At 45.7% G+C, this 16,408-nt stretch overlaps 1 protein-coding gene across 1 annotated transcript in view; it reads left to right on the forward strand.

Annotated features, from left to right (window-relative positions):
• Positions 1-1,619: 1,619 nt before the first annotated feature.
• ACLY (ATP citrate lyase) overlaps positions 1,620-16,408 on the forward strand; it is a 96,151-nt gene continuing 81,362 nt past the window's right edge. Inside the window, exon 1 of the mRNA XM_044296984.1 lies at positions 1,620-1,640. The gene's annotated coding sequence lies outside the window, so the exon portion shown is untranslated. The remainder of the gene's footprint in view (positions 1,641-16,408) is intronic.

The raw sequence follows: 16,408 nt of genomic DNA on the forward strand, positions 1-16,408 counted from the left end.
ACACTCTTATCATCAAGCCATTTGTAGGGCAGTGTCAGCTAAGAACAGAAAGCAGCGTCAAGTTAGTCTGCCACCTTACCTTCCTCCACTGGTGCCAGAAAGAGAATTTGCAGTAAAGTTTGCTGTAACCGTTTGCACCTTCAAGTTCAAGTTGCCTTGGTAGAAGAACTTTATAACATTTCGAAGTCTGGCCTCTTTCATCTTCATCAATATATTCACTGCATCGGACCCCAGGGAGCGATGACCAGAGGCAGGACACTGTGACAAAACAACTACTACAATACATTAGGGCCACTAGCACTCCCAACCTATACACCGGCTTCCCATGGGGCACATTGCAGATGTCACAATTAGGTTATGTTCACATGGATAAAATTCACTACAAAATCTGCAGCAGAAAACGGCATCCCTGGTCACGTAATCGTTCTCTCACAACACAATGTTGGCACATGAGCAGTATAGTTCTTCTGGCCTGAGCAAGAACCAGATGCTTCACTGAGAATACAGCGCACTTGTGGCACATGACACAGACACGAGATTACAGCGCCAGGCGAAAGCAGGATTTAGATGCCTGGTCCTGTCAATCGCTAAGAAAGGCTTCCTGTCCACAGGGTGCACAGAAGGGGGAGTGCCCGCCTTCAGTGCACCAAACTGCTCATTAGCATGCTGGAACAAAGTGCTTTTTCTGCCAATGGATTACCATAATAAATATACTGTTTTAATAGTCTCTGCATCCCTACCAGGCACTATTCTTGGTTTAATATACAAAGAACCTGCTGACTGTCTCCCTTTAATCCATGTGGTGTCCAGATCCGAATCTAGACTTTTTTTTACTGAACTTCGGGTTTGGGTTAGGTGTTGTGTAGATTTTATTATTTTCCCTTATTACATGGTTATAAAGGAAAATAATAGCAATCACATGGTGAGCGTGATTACATCATCAAAGGTCCTTTTGCAGGTCCTGAAAGATGAAGAAAGAAAACATACTGGCTGCGCGAACAACAGGATGAGGTGAGTTAATTATTATTATTTTTAACCCCTTAAGCCACATTTTAGCAAGCATTCTGTATTAAGAATGCTATTATTTTCCTTTATAACCATGTTATAAGGGAAAATAATACAGTAAATTGACTTTTATCAATTTACTAACATCATCTCCTAGCAACCATGCGTGAAAATCTTGCTTGCGGATGCTAAGCGATTTTCACGCATCCCTATTCATTTCTATGGGGCCTGCGTTGCGTGAAAAACGCTGAATATAGAACATACTGCGATTTTCACGTGATGCGTGAAAATCCCCGCTCATCTGAACAGCCCCATTGAAGCGAATGGGTCCGGATTCAGTGTGGGTGCAATGCGTTTACCTCAGGCACCTCAGGCATTGCACCCGCGCGGAATTCTCAGGGCCTTATACTTCTCACAGCGCTTCATACAGAGAATAATTTTTGTAAATTCCCCATTCAACCTTTCTGTGTCAATAAAGGGTGTGGTCGGTGTGCACATAGGTGAGATCTCCATATTCCCTGTAACCTGAGTCAGTGAAAAGGATGTGAGTAGATCCTGTTCAGCATGAACCACCGCAGTGCTGCACTTTTCCCGGTAAGCAACAAGAGAACACAAGTCATACACGGGTTTTCTAGGTAATTTTCTACCTGCTTTCTGATCCTTTCTTCTCCTGGTAAGATGATATTTGTGTTTGTCACTGCATTGTCAGACCATATACTGTTAGGACATCTGATATTGTAACCCTGAGATGTCCAGCCAAAACTGCAACATGTGTATTTCAGGATTTGTTCAGCTCTCCAGTTCATTGACCATTGATGACCTCCGAGCTGCAGATAGCCAGAACATGGCATCTATAGGCTTCTTTGAAGCCCTTGTGTCCTCTGGTTTTATACAGATGTTTAGGTGACTGCTTTGTTAGGGTATATGGATTTTCTGTGCACCAAAATTTGGATGCGAATTTGCCTCAAATCTCCTCTTTTGCATTGCAAAGTATGAAATCCGACCAAACAACTGACATGCCGCAGATTTCAAAGTCCACACTGCGGGTCAATTTCCGCACTATGTAGATGGAAGTTTGCAAATATCATCTACTTAGCTGGTACTGCATAAGGCCTCATGCATACGACCGTCGTGTGCATCCGCGGCCGTTGTTCCGTTTTTTTCCGCGGACCCATTGACTTTTAAAGGGTCCGTGGAAAAATCGGAAAATACACCGTTTGGCATCCGCGTCCGTGATCCGTGTTTCCAGTTCGTGAAAAAAATAGGACCTGTCCTATTTTTTTTTCACGGACAGCGGTTCACGGACCCATTCAAGTCAATGGGTCCGTGAAAAATCATGGATGCACACAAGATTGTTATCCGCGTCCGTTTTTTCCTATCATTTGAAAGGCAAACTTGACTTAGATTTTTTTTTTTCATTTTTCATGTCCGTGGATCCTCCAAAAATCAAGGAAGATCCACGGAAGAAAAAACGGACATGGATCACCGAACAACGGAAACCGTGTGCATGAGGCCTAACACTGCAGATTTCCCACACAAAAATACCACGCATGATACACACCGTGTGCAGCCACCCTAAAGAAACACTTGATAGGGTGCCTTCTCATATCGTTTTTTTTGTGGTGGTAAAAACACCAGCTGAAGGTCTATGAAAAATATGAAACACAGGACACGTGTTTTCATTATTAGGTGGCATTTTTGGCTCTCTGCGTTTAAAAAAAAACATGCAGGAGCTGTGGTGTATTTTTTTCCAGACATTTTTACATCTTTAAAAAAGAAAACGCTGCTAAAAAGCCACACAAAAAAACAGCAGCAAAAAATGTAGGTGCCCTAAATTTTGTGGCGTTTTCTTTTCTAGCTAGTGTGTTTTTTGTCGCTCTAGCATATTTTTCAAGCATTTTTTCATCCCCTTTCTTTATAGGGGGAAAATGCCTGAACAAAAAAAAAAAAGCCATTCATACATTTCTTAAAAAAATAAATAAATGCCACTACAACAGCATGCGGTATGGAAAGAAATTGCAATTTGTTTCATTGGCATGTTTTAAAGATTAGAAAAACACTAGACCAAAATGATGTGTGTAGGGGCCCTTAGGGAATATCCACATTGGACAGATATGATGCTCATAAACATGCATTTAAAGCAAATTCTAAGCAAACTGATAGGATTGTTGCTTAAATAAGTGTTTATGAGCTGTCATGAGTTCAGGGACAGATTCAGTGTGAGACAGAATTTAAGAGCCTGTAGATGAACTGAAAGTGAAAGCTGTAGAGGAAAAACTGATTTTATTTTTTATCAATGTGTTTTTCCATTGGTCTTTGTAGAAAAAAATATAAAAAGAGTCCCCAAGGGTGTCAAGAGCCTTTAAGAAATGCAGAATAAGATATAGAGGACAAAATTGAGACCAACATAATCTTAAACTTTTTATGTCCTAAACTCACTAACTACTGATAGTACGCATGTTACAGTTGGGGGGGGGGGGGGGGCGCGCATTGCTATGGATCCACATACATATATATTTACTTGTGATGCCCTTTGCAACAGTGAAATATAAAGGGTAGCAGTTTTCTCTTGTACAGCTTTCTATTTTTGAACCTGTAATTTGCTGATTACGCTGCAATTGATGAGTCAAAGGCCATTTTGTGAACGGTGATTATGTCTGTTTATTCACTCAGTAATGATGTTCCTCTCCAGAACTATTTCTACAATTTCTTTCCTCCCAGAAACAAGAATTCTCTCTTTCCCTCAAAGTGTAGGTACCGTATTTTTCGCTTTATAAGACGCACCCGATGATAAGTCGCACCCCAGATTTTAGAGGCGGAAAATAAGAAAAAAATATTTTTCATCAAACCTCATATCAGATCCTCAGATCAGCCCCCCATATCAGGACATCATATCAGACCCCCATATCAGCCCTCCATGTCAGAACCCCATCAGACCTCAGATCACCCCTTTATTATTAACCCCTATCCAACCTCAGATCAGCCCTTTATTATTAACCACTATCAGCCCTTTATTATTAACCCCCATCAGACCTCAGATCAGAATAAAATAAACAAACTTCCCTACCTCTCCTGCGTCGTGGCTCAGCTCCGGGTCCAGCATCTCGCTCCCCCGTCTTCTCGCGTGCACTACATCCTGACGCTGTACGGGGTCAGGACAGTGCAGCATCAGCAAAAAAGACTGAGGAGGGTGAGTGCCGGAAGAGCTTCTTCCCCACTCCCGGCACCTAATGTATACTAGTGAGCACTACCATTATGGAAGCGCTCACTAGTATTCGCTTTATAAGACGCACGGCCATTTCTCACCCACTTTTTTGGGGGAGAAGTGCGTCTTATAAAGCAAAAAATACTGTATTTTTATGGCAGTTTCTCATGGGCCATTTAATTTTTTTTTTCTAAAGCACCATGTGATCTCCAGGGGCCAAACTCGTTGCGATGTCCAATACCCAAGAAATGGAGTTGCAAAGAGTTTAGAGTTCTGTAGGAAACTACGGATGACAACGATAAACCATGCTTTTATGGCAAATGGGCAATTATTGCTCAGAAATGATCATACCAGAAAAGTCAGATGGAAAAGAAATGCAACCTGGATGTATACTTCAAAAAAATGCCTCCCCCAGGATCTCAGAGAAATCTACTTGTATTATGCGATATGTCTGATAGGTGGGGTTACCAGCCCCCCATATCAGGACATCATATCAGACCCCCATATCAGCCCTCCATGTCAGAACCCCATCAGACCTCAGATCACCCCTTTATTATTAACCCCTATCCAACCTCAGATCAGCCCTTTATTATTAACCACTATCAGCCCTTTATTATTAACCCCCATCAGACCTCAGATCAGAATAAAATAAACAAACTTCCCTACCTCTCCTGCGTCGTGGCTCAGCTCCGGGTCCAGCATCTACTTGTATTATGCGATATGTCTGATAGGTGGGGTTACCAGACAGGCGTGTAAGCAGTAACCATGGGGACCCACAACTAAACTTGGAAAGGGTCCCTTCTCTACCGTGACCACTTTTAGCAGTGAGCTCAGAAAATGAAAAGCTCATGGTTATACAGTATTTGGTGTTACTAATGTGCAAGGAAATTGTGATGTCATAGTACAGAGATAATAAAAACAGTGATGTCGCAATACAGGGATAACAAACACTGTGATGTCATATTACATGGATACTAAACACAGTGATGTCACAGTACAGGGATAATAAACAGTGATGTCACAGAACAGAGATAATGAACACAGTGATGTCACAGTACAGGGATAATAAACAAAGTGATGACAGTACAGGTATAATAAACACTGTGATGTCATAGTACAGGGATAATAAACACAGTGATGTCACAGTACAGGGATAATAAACAAAGTGATTTCACAGTACAGGGTGTGACACAGTGAGGGGTTCTGTCTGGCAAGGCAGGTATTTTCCTCCCAGCATGTGCGGCTGGGCTGATTTCCAGCCAGGTGAGGTCAAATACCGGACCGGAGTTTAAGTGCCGTTCCAGGTTTTGGCAGCACCTGGCTCTCCTTAAATAGGCAGCTGGGCTCAGCAGAGATGTCTCGGTTTTTGGGATCTGAGGCTTTGTGCTGGCGGGCTGAAAGCCGCACATTGGGGAAAACAGGCCCCCTAAAGCCTGCTGTGGACTACTGAAAGCAGAACTGCCAGCAAGGTGACTTGTGTTATATGAACTTTCCATTGTGAGTGAATTAACACCAAGACTGCAAAGTTACGTGCTGTTTTGTGCAATTGCCTCAAGTGTGAATAAACACAGACTTTTTGAGTTAAGAACTTGTATTTTTCCTCTGTACTGCGCCCGCTTACCCTATGTACCAGAGCAAAACCCCACAATTTGTGGAGAATGCGGGCAAGAGCAGTGAGGCACGGTTGTATGTCGTACATTAAACCAGCTGTATTACAACCAGTGCCACACGACAAAATGGAGGCTGTTGTGAAGGCCCTCATGGAGGCTAATCTGCAGCAGTGAGAGACAAACCTGCAGCAACATGAGGCTAATAAGCAGCAGCAGGAGACTAACCAGTTGCTGCTACAACACGTGATGGCTTTGCAGACAGCATGAGCAACCCCGAGCATCAGACGACATTGAAACCTACCTGGCGATGTACGAGAAAGTGGCCATCAGGGAAAAGCTACCCCGTGACCAGTGGGCTGAGGTCGTTGCTCCATTCCTTTCATCCAATTCTCAGCGGGTGTATTTTTACTTGCCGGACGATCAAGCGGCAAAAAGTAAAGGGTGAGATTTTGGCAAGACTGGGGATGAATGTGTTGGTCCGGGCCCAGCGGGTACATCAGTGGGGGTTTAAGCCGGCTGAGCCTGCGAGGACCTAGTATTATGACTTACTCCACCTCTTGCAAAAGTGGCTACAGCCTGATGTGCTAAGTCCCCCGGCTATGCTGGTGGATAGACTATTGGCTGATATGTTCTGGAGGGCTCTGCCACCCCCTCTCCAGCACTGGATCTGCCAGGTGTCTCCTGGCAACGCCCTAGAAATAGTGGACCTGGTGATGCGCTACGACGCTACTAAGACTATTACAGGGGGTTCTTTTGGGAGGGGGCAGTCAAACCCCGTAAATCTCCCAGCGACTTGTACCAACCAAACTCACCCGGGGTGTACCCTCTATAGACCTGGCTCCAATAGTCTGCTGGCGGTGACAGGAGCCGGGCCATGTAAGAGCTGACTGTCCCCATCAGGTGGAACCCATGGATACTAACTATGGCTACCGTCAGTCGCTATATGTAAGCGCTCCCCTGGTATGGTCAGTGGAGTATACTGGCTGGAAAGTCGGGGTCATGTGCATCCATGGAGACTTAAAAGACTACCCCACCACCCTGGTGTCTCTAACCATAGGGGCTACGAACTTATAATAGGGAGAGACTTCCCGGGCTTCCCAGCACTGTGGCCTGCTATGAGAGTGACTGATACCCATGAGACAGGGGTAACCCTAGCAGAGTGGCCCGGCTCAGGGGGGAGACCAGAACCCTGGGAACCTGAGACCGAAGGACCAGCGGTAGGGGTGACCGCCACTTTGGTGGAAGAGGGGGAGACAACCCCGCTAAGTGTGATGGTGGGAGACGTGGAGGACTTGCCGCCGGGTCATGAATTGGTAGACCTCAATGTCTCCGGGGATATCTTTGGTACCGCACAACGTCGGGACCCAACCCTATCCCGCGCCTGGGAAAATGTGTTTATAGTAAATGGTGATACTCAACAACCTGGGGCAGAGTCAGTGTTTCCCAATTTTTTGGTTCATCAGGATATGTTGTATCGGGTAAACCAACTACAGGGTGAGCCTATTGAACAGTTGGTGGTCTCCAAGGCTTATCGCAAGCTTGTGTTAGATCTATCCCACCAACACGTACTCGGGGGTCACCAGGGGCTGCAGAAAACTCAGGATAGTATTCTACAGCGGTTATACTGGCCCAGCATATTCAAAGAAGTGTAAGAGTTTTGTAAGTCTTGCCCGACCTGCCAGATAACTAGCCCCCAGCCACATTTCCGTAGTCCCCTAGTACCTATCCTGATTATCGAAGTACCGTTTGAACGAATAGCTATGGACCTCATAGGCCCAGTACCAAAGTCCGCCAGAGGGCACCAACACATCTTAGTCATTCTAGACTACGCCACTTGGTACCCGGAGGCGGTGCCACTGCAACATACCTCGGCTAAACTCATAGCTAAGGAGTTAATGGAGATGTTTTCCCAAGCAGGACTACCTAAAGAAGTTCTGACCGACCAAGGGACCCCTTTTATGTCCAAGGTGATGAGGGAACTCTGTAAGTTGCTGCACATAAAACAACTATGGACATCCATTTACCATCCGCAAACGGACGGTCTGGTAAAACGGTTTAACCAAACATTCGAAAATATGTTGAAAAAGGTAGTGTCTAAAGATAGGAAGGACTGGGACCTCTTTCTGCCCTATCTCATGTTCGCAGTGCGAGAGGTACCCCAGGCCTCTACTGGGTTCTCGCCCTTCGAACTGCTATATGGCAGACATCCTCGCGGTATCTTGGATGAGGCCAAACAGGCGTGGGAACAACAACCCACTCCCCATAAAAGTGTCATTGAGTATATTACCCAGATGCAAGATTGGATAGAGACAGTGTTGCCTCTTGTTAGGGAGCATATGGAGGCAGCTCAGCAAGCCCAGAGTCGGGTCTATAATCAGCAGGCTCGGGTCCGGATCTTTAACCCGGGTGATCGGGTTTTGGTTCTGGTGCCGACTGTGAACAGTAAGTTCCTGGCTAGGTGGCAGGGGCCTTACGAGGTACTCGAGAAAATTGGAGATGTAAACTACAAGGTACGCCAGCCAGGTCAGCGAAAGCCAGAGAAGGTTTACCATGTGAATTTACTCAAACCATGGAAAGATAGGGAAACCTGTACAGAAGACAGACCGCGGCCGGGTTTTCTAGGAGAAGAGGTACCGGCCCCTTTGTCTGATGCAAGAGAGACGGCTGCCAAACAAAAAATTGCTGACAGCCTCTCCTCTAAACAGACTCAGGAGGCCAGGGAGTTTGTTAGTCAGAACACGGATGTGTTCTCGGACCTCCCTGGATGCACGTCCATAATCCGACATGACATTGTCACTGAGCCTCAGGCAAAAGTTCGGTTAAAATCATACCGGGTACCTGAGGCTCGGTGACAAGCTATCGCAGAGGAAGTGCAGCTAATGCTCCAGCTAGGTGTCATCGAGGAATCAAAAAGTGGGAAAGGAAGTAGGCCTCGGAGCTGTACTCTCTCAGGACATCAATGGGGAGGAACATCCCGTTGTTTTCCTGGGCCGAAAGCTTACCCCAGCCGAGACTAGGTACAGTATAGTGGAGAGAGAGTGCCTGGCTATCAAGTGGGCACTCGAGTCTCTCCGCTATTATCTGTTGGGGAGAAAGTTCCAGTGGATGAGCCAAGTCAAAGAGAGGAATGCTCGGGTCACCAGGTGGTTCTTGTCTTTACAAAACTTTGTTTTCTGTGGAACATAGGGCAGGCAAGTTACAGTGAAATGTTGTGTCCCGCGTACACTGTCTGACAAGTTTTCACCCCCTCAGGGTTGAACAAAAGGGGAGGTATGTAGGAAGGCGCAAGGGTCCGTCATCGAAGGAAGGTATGTGTCACCGAGATTCCTGGTCTCGGTGACGTAAGAGCCGGTAATTTTAATTGGCAGTTAGTGCTGACTAACACTATTTGTTATTTAGTATGGCTGTAAAGCCGATCCGGGACGGCTCTTACTAGGAGCAGCCAAAGTGCAGGGTGGGTGGCTGTTCCCCACACTCCAGGCCGGGTTTTAGCAGGGATATAAAAATCCAGCCAGCAGTCTCAGGTGTGTGGATTTTACCTCCATCTGACAGTGAAGCTGTGGAGCCTCTGTGTTAAAGGCTGAAGACTGCAAACAGGCATGCAGGCTGCCTGGAAGAGGCTAGTGAACTTTTCTGTGGCTGAGCGTTCAGCCGGGTGTGAATTGACACCTAGGATTCCAGGTGAACACTGTTATTTTGCTGTGTGTGAACAAGCACCAAGACTGTTATGTTTTTGTTGAGTGTGAATAAAACACTGAAGTTTGATTTACATCCTGGTTCCTTGCCTCTATACTGCATCCGCTAACCTGTCCTCTGGGGAGGAATGGGTTGTCTCTGATCCTTACCTCATACCAGGGCCTTATAGGGATATAAGGGCCTAGGTATACAACATATGAATATTCCTACCTTCAAGGTCTATTCATATTGATAGGTGGTTAGGGCCCGGATTAGGGTTGTTTAGGAGGTGACCTGTTCCTTCCCTAGTTTCCAGGCCCACTTACTGTTCCCCTTCCCTCCTATTTTCAGTGTGGAGTTTTCTCCCCACACTGATCGTGACAAATAAACACAGTGATGTCACAGAACAGAGATAATAAACACAGTGATGTCACAGTACAGGGTAATAAACACAGTGATGTCACAGAACAGAGATAATAAACACAGTGATGTCACAGTACAGGGTAATAAACACAGTGATGTCACAGAACAGGGATAATAAACAGTGATGTCACAGTATAGGTGTAATAAACAGTGATGTCACAGTATAGGTGTAATAAACAGTGATGTCACAGTATAGGTGTAATAAACAGTGATGTCACAGTATAGGTATAATAAACACTGTGCAGTCATAGTAAAAAGATAACAAAAAGAAGATAGCGTAGGAACTTCCTGGTGTGATATCCTTGAGGGATATGGAATGGCTGCAAATAGATGCACCTTACCATACTGTGTTGTGCAGGTCTAGGCACAACACTAGACCATAGCGAAGTTTCCCCCATGCCGGAGGGAAGGACCAGGATGCAGTGCTGAGAACCAGACACTGCAGGAGGCCGGAAGGTACTGAAGACGGGCATGCTGCAGCGGAGGACTTCAGGGTGAGTATGGATTTATTTAAAAACAATTAAAACATAGGCAAGCTACGCGTTTCGGGGGTGGTCCGGCAGCTTCATCAGGATTTCAGCCTATGTTTTAATTGTTCTTAAATAAATCCATACTCACCCTGAAGTCCTCCGGTGCAGCGTCCTGTCTTTTTTCTGCCTTTGGCAGAGCGTTTCTGTCTTCAGTAGAGAAATAATACTTTGTAGACACAGTGATGTCACACAGAACAGGGACATTAAATGACGTGATGTCACCTAAAAGGAATAGAGCATACAAAAAAGATCAAAACGTACATCATGACATCACAGTACAGAAAAATTAATATGATTAAATCACATGCAGATAGGGGTGTACCTAGCCTTTTTGCTGCGTGAGGCGAAAACTGAAACGGCGCCCTAACCCCCAATGCCAATTTCTTAACCTAACCCTTCCTTCCAGCCCTCCTGTTAAAGACATACTTGGAAAACATTACATACAGAGCTGTGCCCACTGTACTTCCCAATACTATACTGCAGAATCAGATAATCCCCTTCTGTTGCCCCTCTTGCCCCTACCTGGTGCTCCCTGAGGCAATCGCCTTACCTCGCCTCATTCGTGGTGCACCCCTGCATGCAGGTATAATGCACACATGATGTCGCAGTATAGGATAAAGCAAGAAGTAATGCTGCAGTAAAGTGATGCATGGGGGACAGTCATTGGATGAAGTGGCCCCGTCAAACTGGATGTCAACTAACAGGACCTAGGTGCGCAGAGAGTGACCAAAGGAGCAGGAACCCAGTGGTGAGGAGCAGGTAAGTATGCTTCCCTCCCCAGGTCCAGCCACATTGGTGGTGTCGAAATGCCCCGAAGGTAAACCACCCTTTTTAATTGTTGGAACCGATGGCATCTGCTACCTGACACCCAATAAATATTTTTTCTTGTGGTAATCATGCAGCTCCCATCCGTAAATCATATTTTTATCATATAGTTTTATATTTCATCATCCAGAATGAGAAGCCGACAGAGAGAGGGCTCTGCTGTCACAGCCTGCTCAGGGTAATGGTTCCCATGAAATACAGGAACGCCCTATATGTATGGATTCCACGTATGTACATAATAAAACATGAAGCTCCATTGATTGTGATTGATGACTGTATGCTCCGTGAAGCAGAACATGTCATCCCTCCTAGTTCATAGACCTATCCAGAAAAGTCCTTGTGATACCTCCCCCAGTAGGATCCTCGGTGTGGGGTCATTGTCTCATCTTCTATGTAGTAATAACAACATGGCGGCACATGTGAAGTGAGTGGCGTGCTTGCTTCACGTATGCTGCTGCTTCAGGAGACTGAGCGTTTCCTCCAGATGCTGTCAGGTTAGAAATCACCGCTGGAGAGCAGACTGGAACTAAAAAACCCACGTAAAATACGTCATCCTCCCTTCCCCCACAACCCTGCCGAGGAAATCTATATGGCTGGACTGGACTGGAAGCAGAGGGAAAGAGTGCGACATTTAGGAAATTAGAATTTGCCATTAGATTTAGATTTAACATTTTGATTTGTTCATCATTTTTATGGTCGCTTTTAGAATACTTGTCCTAAAAATGTAGCAAAATGTCATTTTGAGGAGCTGTGACTAAGCTTCCAGACGTCGTCATGTCCATTCCATATCTTTTGCCAGTCACGAAAAGATCTAGATTTTCCTTGCAGAGATCCAGCCAGTGTGTAGTCTCTACCATAGTGATCTGTGGCAGAAGCATGCATGATTGCTCTCTTCCAGAGGGAAGAAAATGGTCTCTGCGGTGCCACCTATAGGTGAGGTAAGCCAGTAGGTGGCACAGGAGAGACGGTTTTCTTCCCTCTGGCGATCTTGCATGTCTATTAGGAAATATTCCCACAATCGAAAGAGGCTTGACACTTAGTCAGTGAGGTCTTTTGCTTTCCCAGAAATGCCAAACACGACGCAGTTTCTTCCCGTTACCTTTTTCTGGACAAACTGTTTATTTTACGAACATTAAAGGGTTGTCCAGACTACAGATATTGATGACCTAGCCTGCACCCCCTGCCGATCAGCTGTTTCAGGCAGCCGTGGCATTAGAAACTATATACTGTACAAAGCTGGAGGCAGACAGCGCCATACAATTTTAGTGGCCGAGTTAGGTACTGCAGTTCAGCTCACATTCACGTGAATGAGGTATGTTGCAGTATGCCAGCAACGGATTCCTCAAAATGTGTGGTGCCTCCTGCTTCTACTCCGGACACTGTGGCAGCCGGAAAGAACTGATTGCAGGGGGTGCAGGGTGTCGGACCACCACCAATCTGATATTGATGACCTATCCTGAAGAGAGGTGGTAGCCTGGACCACCCCTTTAATAAATGATAAAGACTATACTGTAAGTGATATATCTCCATGATGTACTGGATCCAGCAGGGCAGTCCCAGATTTCAGCAACCGTCCCGGGAAGGCTGCTACATGTCCCGATTTCAGCTGCATTTGCGTCCTCTGAAGGCAGATACCATTGAATACAATGGTGAGGGGGGAGCTGTCAGTTCGCTGCTCCACTATTCACACTGTGACCTCTGCCACAGTGATGTCATCGTGCCTGCTGCACTGAGCCATGGACAGCGCAAGCCAAGCAAGAACCGGCTTGTTACTTTCACTACTGTGTGGGGGGCAGCACTAGGGGGTGCTTTTTCTGCGTAGGAGACTCTAAGGGGGGCATCACTATTTTGAAGAGGCACTAATAGGGGCTCACTACTGTGTGATGGGCACTGAAGGGGCATTTTTACTGTGAGGGGGCACTAAATGGGCATCTCTACTGTGAGGGGGACATAAAAGCATTGAGAAGACAACCTTAGGGCTACCTGCACATGGGTAAGTTCCACACAAATTTCTGTGCATTTCCTCAGCATAAGGGCTCGTTCACATGCAGCCTGTGCCCGTGCTGTGGAACGCAAATTGCGGTCCGCAATGCACGGGCACCTTCCATAGAGCAGGCGCATGGGGATCGCGGACCCATTCGTTCCGCAAAAAGATAGAGCATGTTCAATCTTTTTGCGGTGCGGAGCCACGGAACGGAACCCCAGAAAGCACTTCGTAGTGTTCCGTTTCGTGCTTCCGTTCCGCATCTCCGGATTTGTGGACCCCTTGAAATGAATGGGTTCGCATCCGTGAAGCGGAATGACAACGGAACGGTGCCCGTGTATTGCGGATCCGCAAATGCGGTCGTGTGAACCAGCCCAAAGGCCTCTTGCACACGACCATATGGCTTTTTCAATATTTTGCAGTCCACCAAAAATACGGATGACGTCCGTGTGCATTCTGTTTTTTGCGGAAAGGAACAGCTGGCCCCTGATAGAACAGTACTATCCTTGTCCGTTATGCAGACAATAATAGGACATGTTCTATCTTTGAACTATAAACGGAAGTCATACGGAGTACCTTCCATTTTTTTTGCGGATCCATTAAAATGAATGGGTCCGTATACGGAAAGCAAAAAACGGAACGAAACAGAAAAAAAAAGTTTGTGTGTAAGAGGCCTACGGTCCGTATACGGAACCATTCATTTCAAAGGGTCCGCAAAAAAACCGGTATGTACTCTGTATGCATTCCGTATTTCTATTCCATTCAAAGATAGAACATGTCCTGTTATTGCCCGCAAATCACGTTCCATGGCTCCATTCAAGTCAATGGGGCTGTTAAAAAAAACCTGAACGGATACGGAATGCATCCGTATGACTTCCGTATGCTTTCCATTTTTGCAGAACCATCTATTGAAAATTTTATGCCCAGACCAATTTTTCTATGTAATTACTGTATACTGCATATGTCATGCTTCCGTTTCCGATCTGCATAAAACGGAACGGAAACAAAAACACTAGAGAAACAATAAAATGGAAAAACAGATCCGTTTAAAACAGACCGCAAAACACTGAAAAAGCCATATGGCTTTTCTTTCCCCCATTTACCGTACTTTCCGTTTTTTGCGTTCCGTATACAGAACCATTTATTTCAATGGGTCCGCAAAAAAAATGGAATGTACTTCGTATGCATTCCGTTTCTGTATTTTCATTACGTTCAAAGATAGAACATGTCCTATTATTGCCCGCAAACCACGTTCCGTGGTTCCAATTAAGTCAATGGGGCTGTAAAAAAACAAAAACGGAACGGATACGGAATGCATCCGTATTATTGTTGGGTGAGCATGCTCTGCTGAACACTAATTTTACTCGAGCATCGCGATGCTTGGCACATCGCAGTGCTCGAGTCCCCCCCCCTCCCGCACATTTGTTGGCTGCTTCGCTGCCAATAAACGTTCAGGTAAGTACTGCTCTCACTGTAAGGCCTCATGCATACGACCGTTGTTTTATTCCGTGTCCGTTGCGCCGTTTTTCTGCGGACCCATTGATTTTAAATGGGTCCGTTGAAAACTCGGCTACTGCACCGTTTGCCATCGGCGTCCGTAACCCGTGCTTCCAGTCCGTAAAAAAAATATAACCTATTCTATTATTTTCGTGGAAAATGGTTCACGGACCCATTCAAGTCAATGGAAGATTGTCATCCGCGTCCGTTTTTTTCCTATCATTTGCATGGCAAACCTGTCTTAGACTTTTTTTTACATTCCTTTATGTCTGGTGGTCCTCCGAATATAAAGGAAGACACACGGAAACAAAAACGGAAACGGATCACGGAACCCCATTTTGCGGACCGATAAAAACAACGTGTGCATGAGGCCTAATGCCGTAGCCATGTTGCACCCGATGACACGTGTTCGGCTCAGTCTTAGTCAGGGAGAACTGTGCTGAAGAAGGGACAGACAGTGTAGGGAGTGAAATAGTTATATTTTATTAAAAAAACTTGTTAGAGACCCAAAAGTCCTTTTATGGACTATAGTTGTATCTGGCAGCAATATATATTTTTATTGCAACCTGCGCTAAATAGCTTGCAATTGTTTGGCCTCTGCAGAAAGCGACATTATCTGCGCTACATCTCCTGTGTAACGTGTGCGCAGCCTAAAAATATCCGTGACATCCAGTGTACTTTTTCCGTAGACGGCGTCCGCTGCGGACAGTTACATTACCTGCACTACATCTCCTATATAACGTTTGCGTATCCGAAATATTAGTGACATTCAGTCAAATTTTTTTGCTGCTAGTGGCAGAGACATTATCTGCGCTACATCTCCTGTTTAACGCGTGCGCATCCGAAATATCAGTGTAATTTTTTATTAGCCTCTGGTGACAGCAACGTTACTTGCGCTATACCTCCTACATCGTTTGCGCATCCTAAAATTATCTGTGACATTCAGTGTACTTTTTTCATAGACGCTGCGGACAGCGACATTACTTGCGCTATACCTCCTGTTTAACATGTGCGCAGGCTAAAATTATCTATGACATTCTGTGTACTTTATTTGCGCATACACTTACAAAACCTGCGCTACTGTACGTGTGACATACTTGCAAGCATATATACCATTTAATATGCTCAAGGCGGCAGTAAGGGACAGGGAAGTGGCGGTGCTGCTGATGGTGCACACAGAGGCCGTGGTGAAACTGTGCCTGCTGCCAGAGCACAAGAAACACACTCATTCACAATACCTAGCTTCATGTCCCACCACTCTCAAAGTTAGACCAGTGCGACCAGGTGGTCGGTTGGATTGCAGCAGATAATGCTTCCAGTCGGTTAAGCACCACCCTGTCTTCCACAAAGTCCAGTCTCAGTAGCCAAGAGTCTGGTCAACAGAATCCTTACCCTGATCCTCCTTCCTCCTGCCATGAAGAGTCTGGGCAAACAAGTGATCCCACACTCGGATATTCCGAGGAGCTGTTTTCATCGGCATTTCTTGATTTGGGCCTCTCGCCAAGCCCACTGCTATATTGTTCAGCGTGGATGGGTAGAAGAGGAGGAAGATGATGAGAAGATTGAGTCATCCTCCTGATGAGGACAGCGAAGTCTTGTCTGTTGGGACTCTGGCACACATGGTTGACTTTATGTTAGGCTGCCTTTCCCGTGA

Source organism: Bufo gargarizans, chromosome 6, assembly GCF_014858855.1.
Source record: "Bufo gargarizans isolate SCDJY-AF-19 chromosome 6, ASM1485885v1, whole genome shotgun sequence".
Taxonomy (NCBI): Eukaryota; Metazoa; Chordata; class Amphibia; order Anura; family Bufonidae; genus Bufo; species Bufo gargarizans.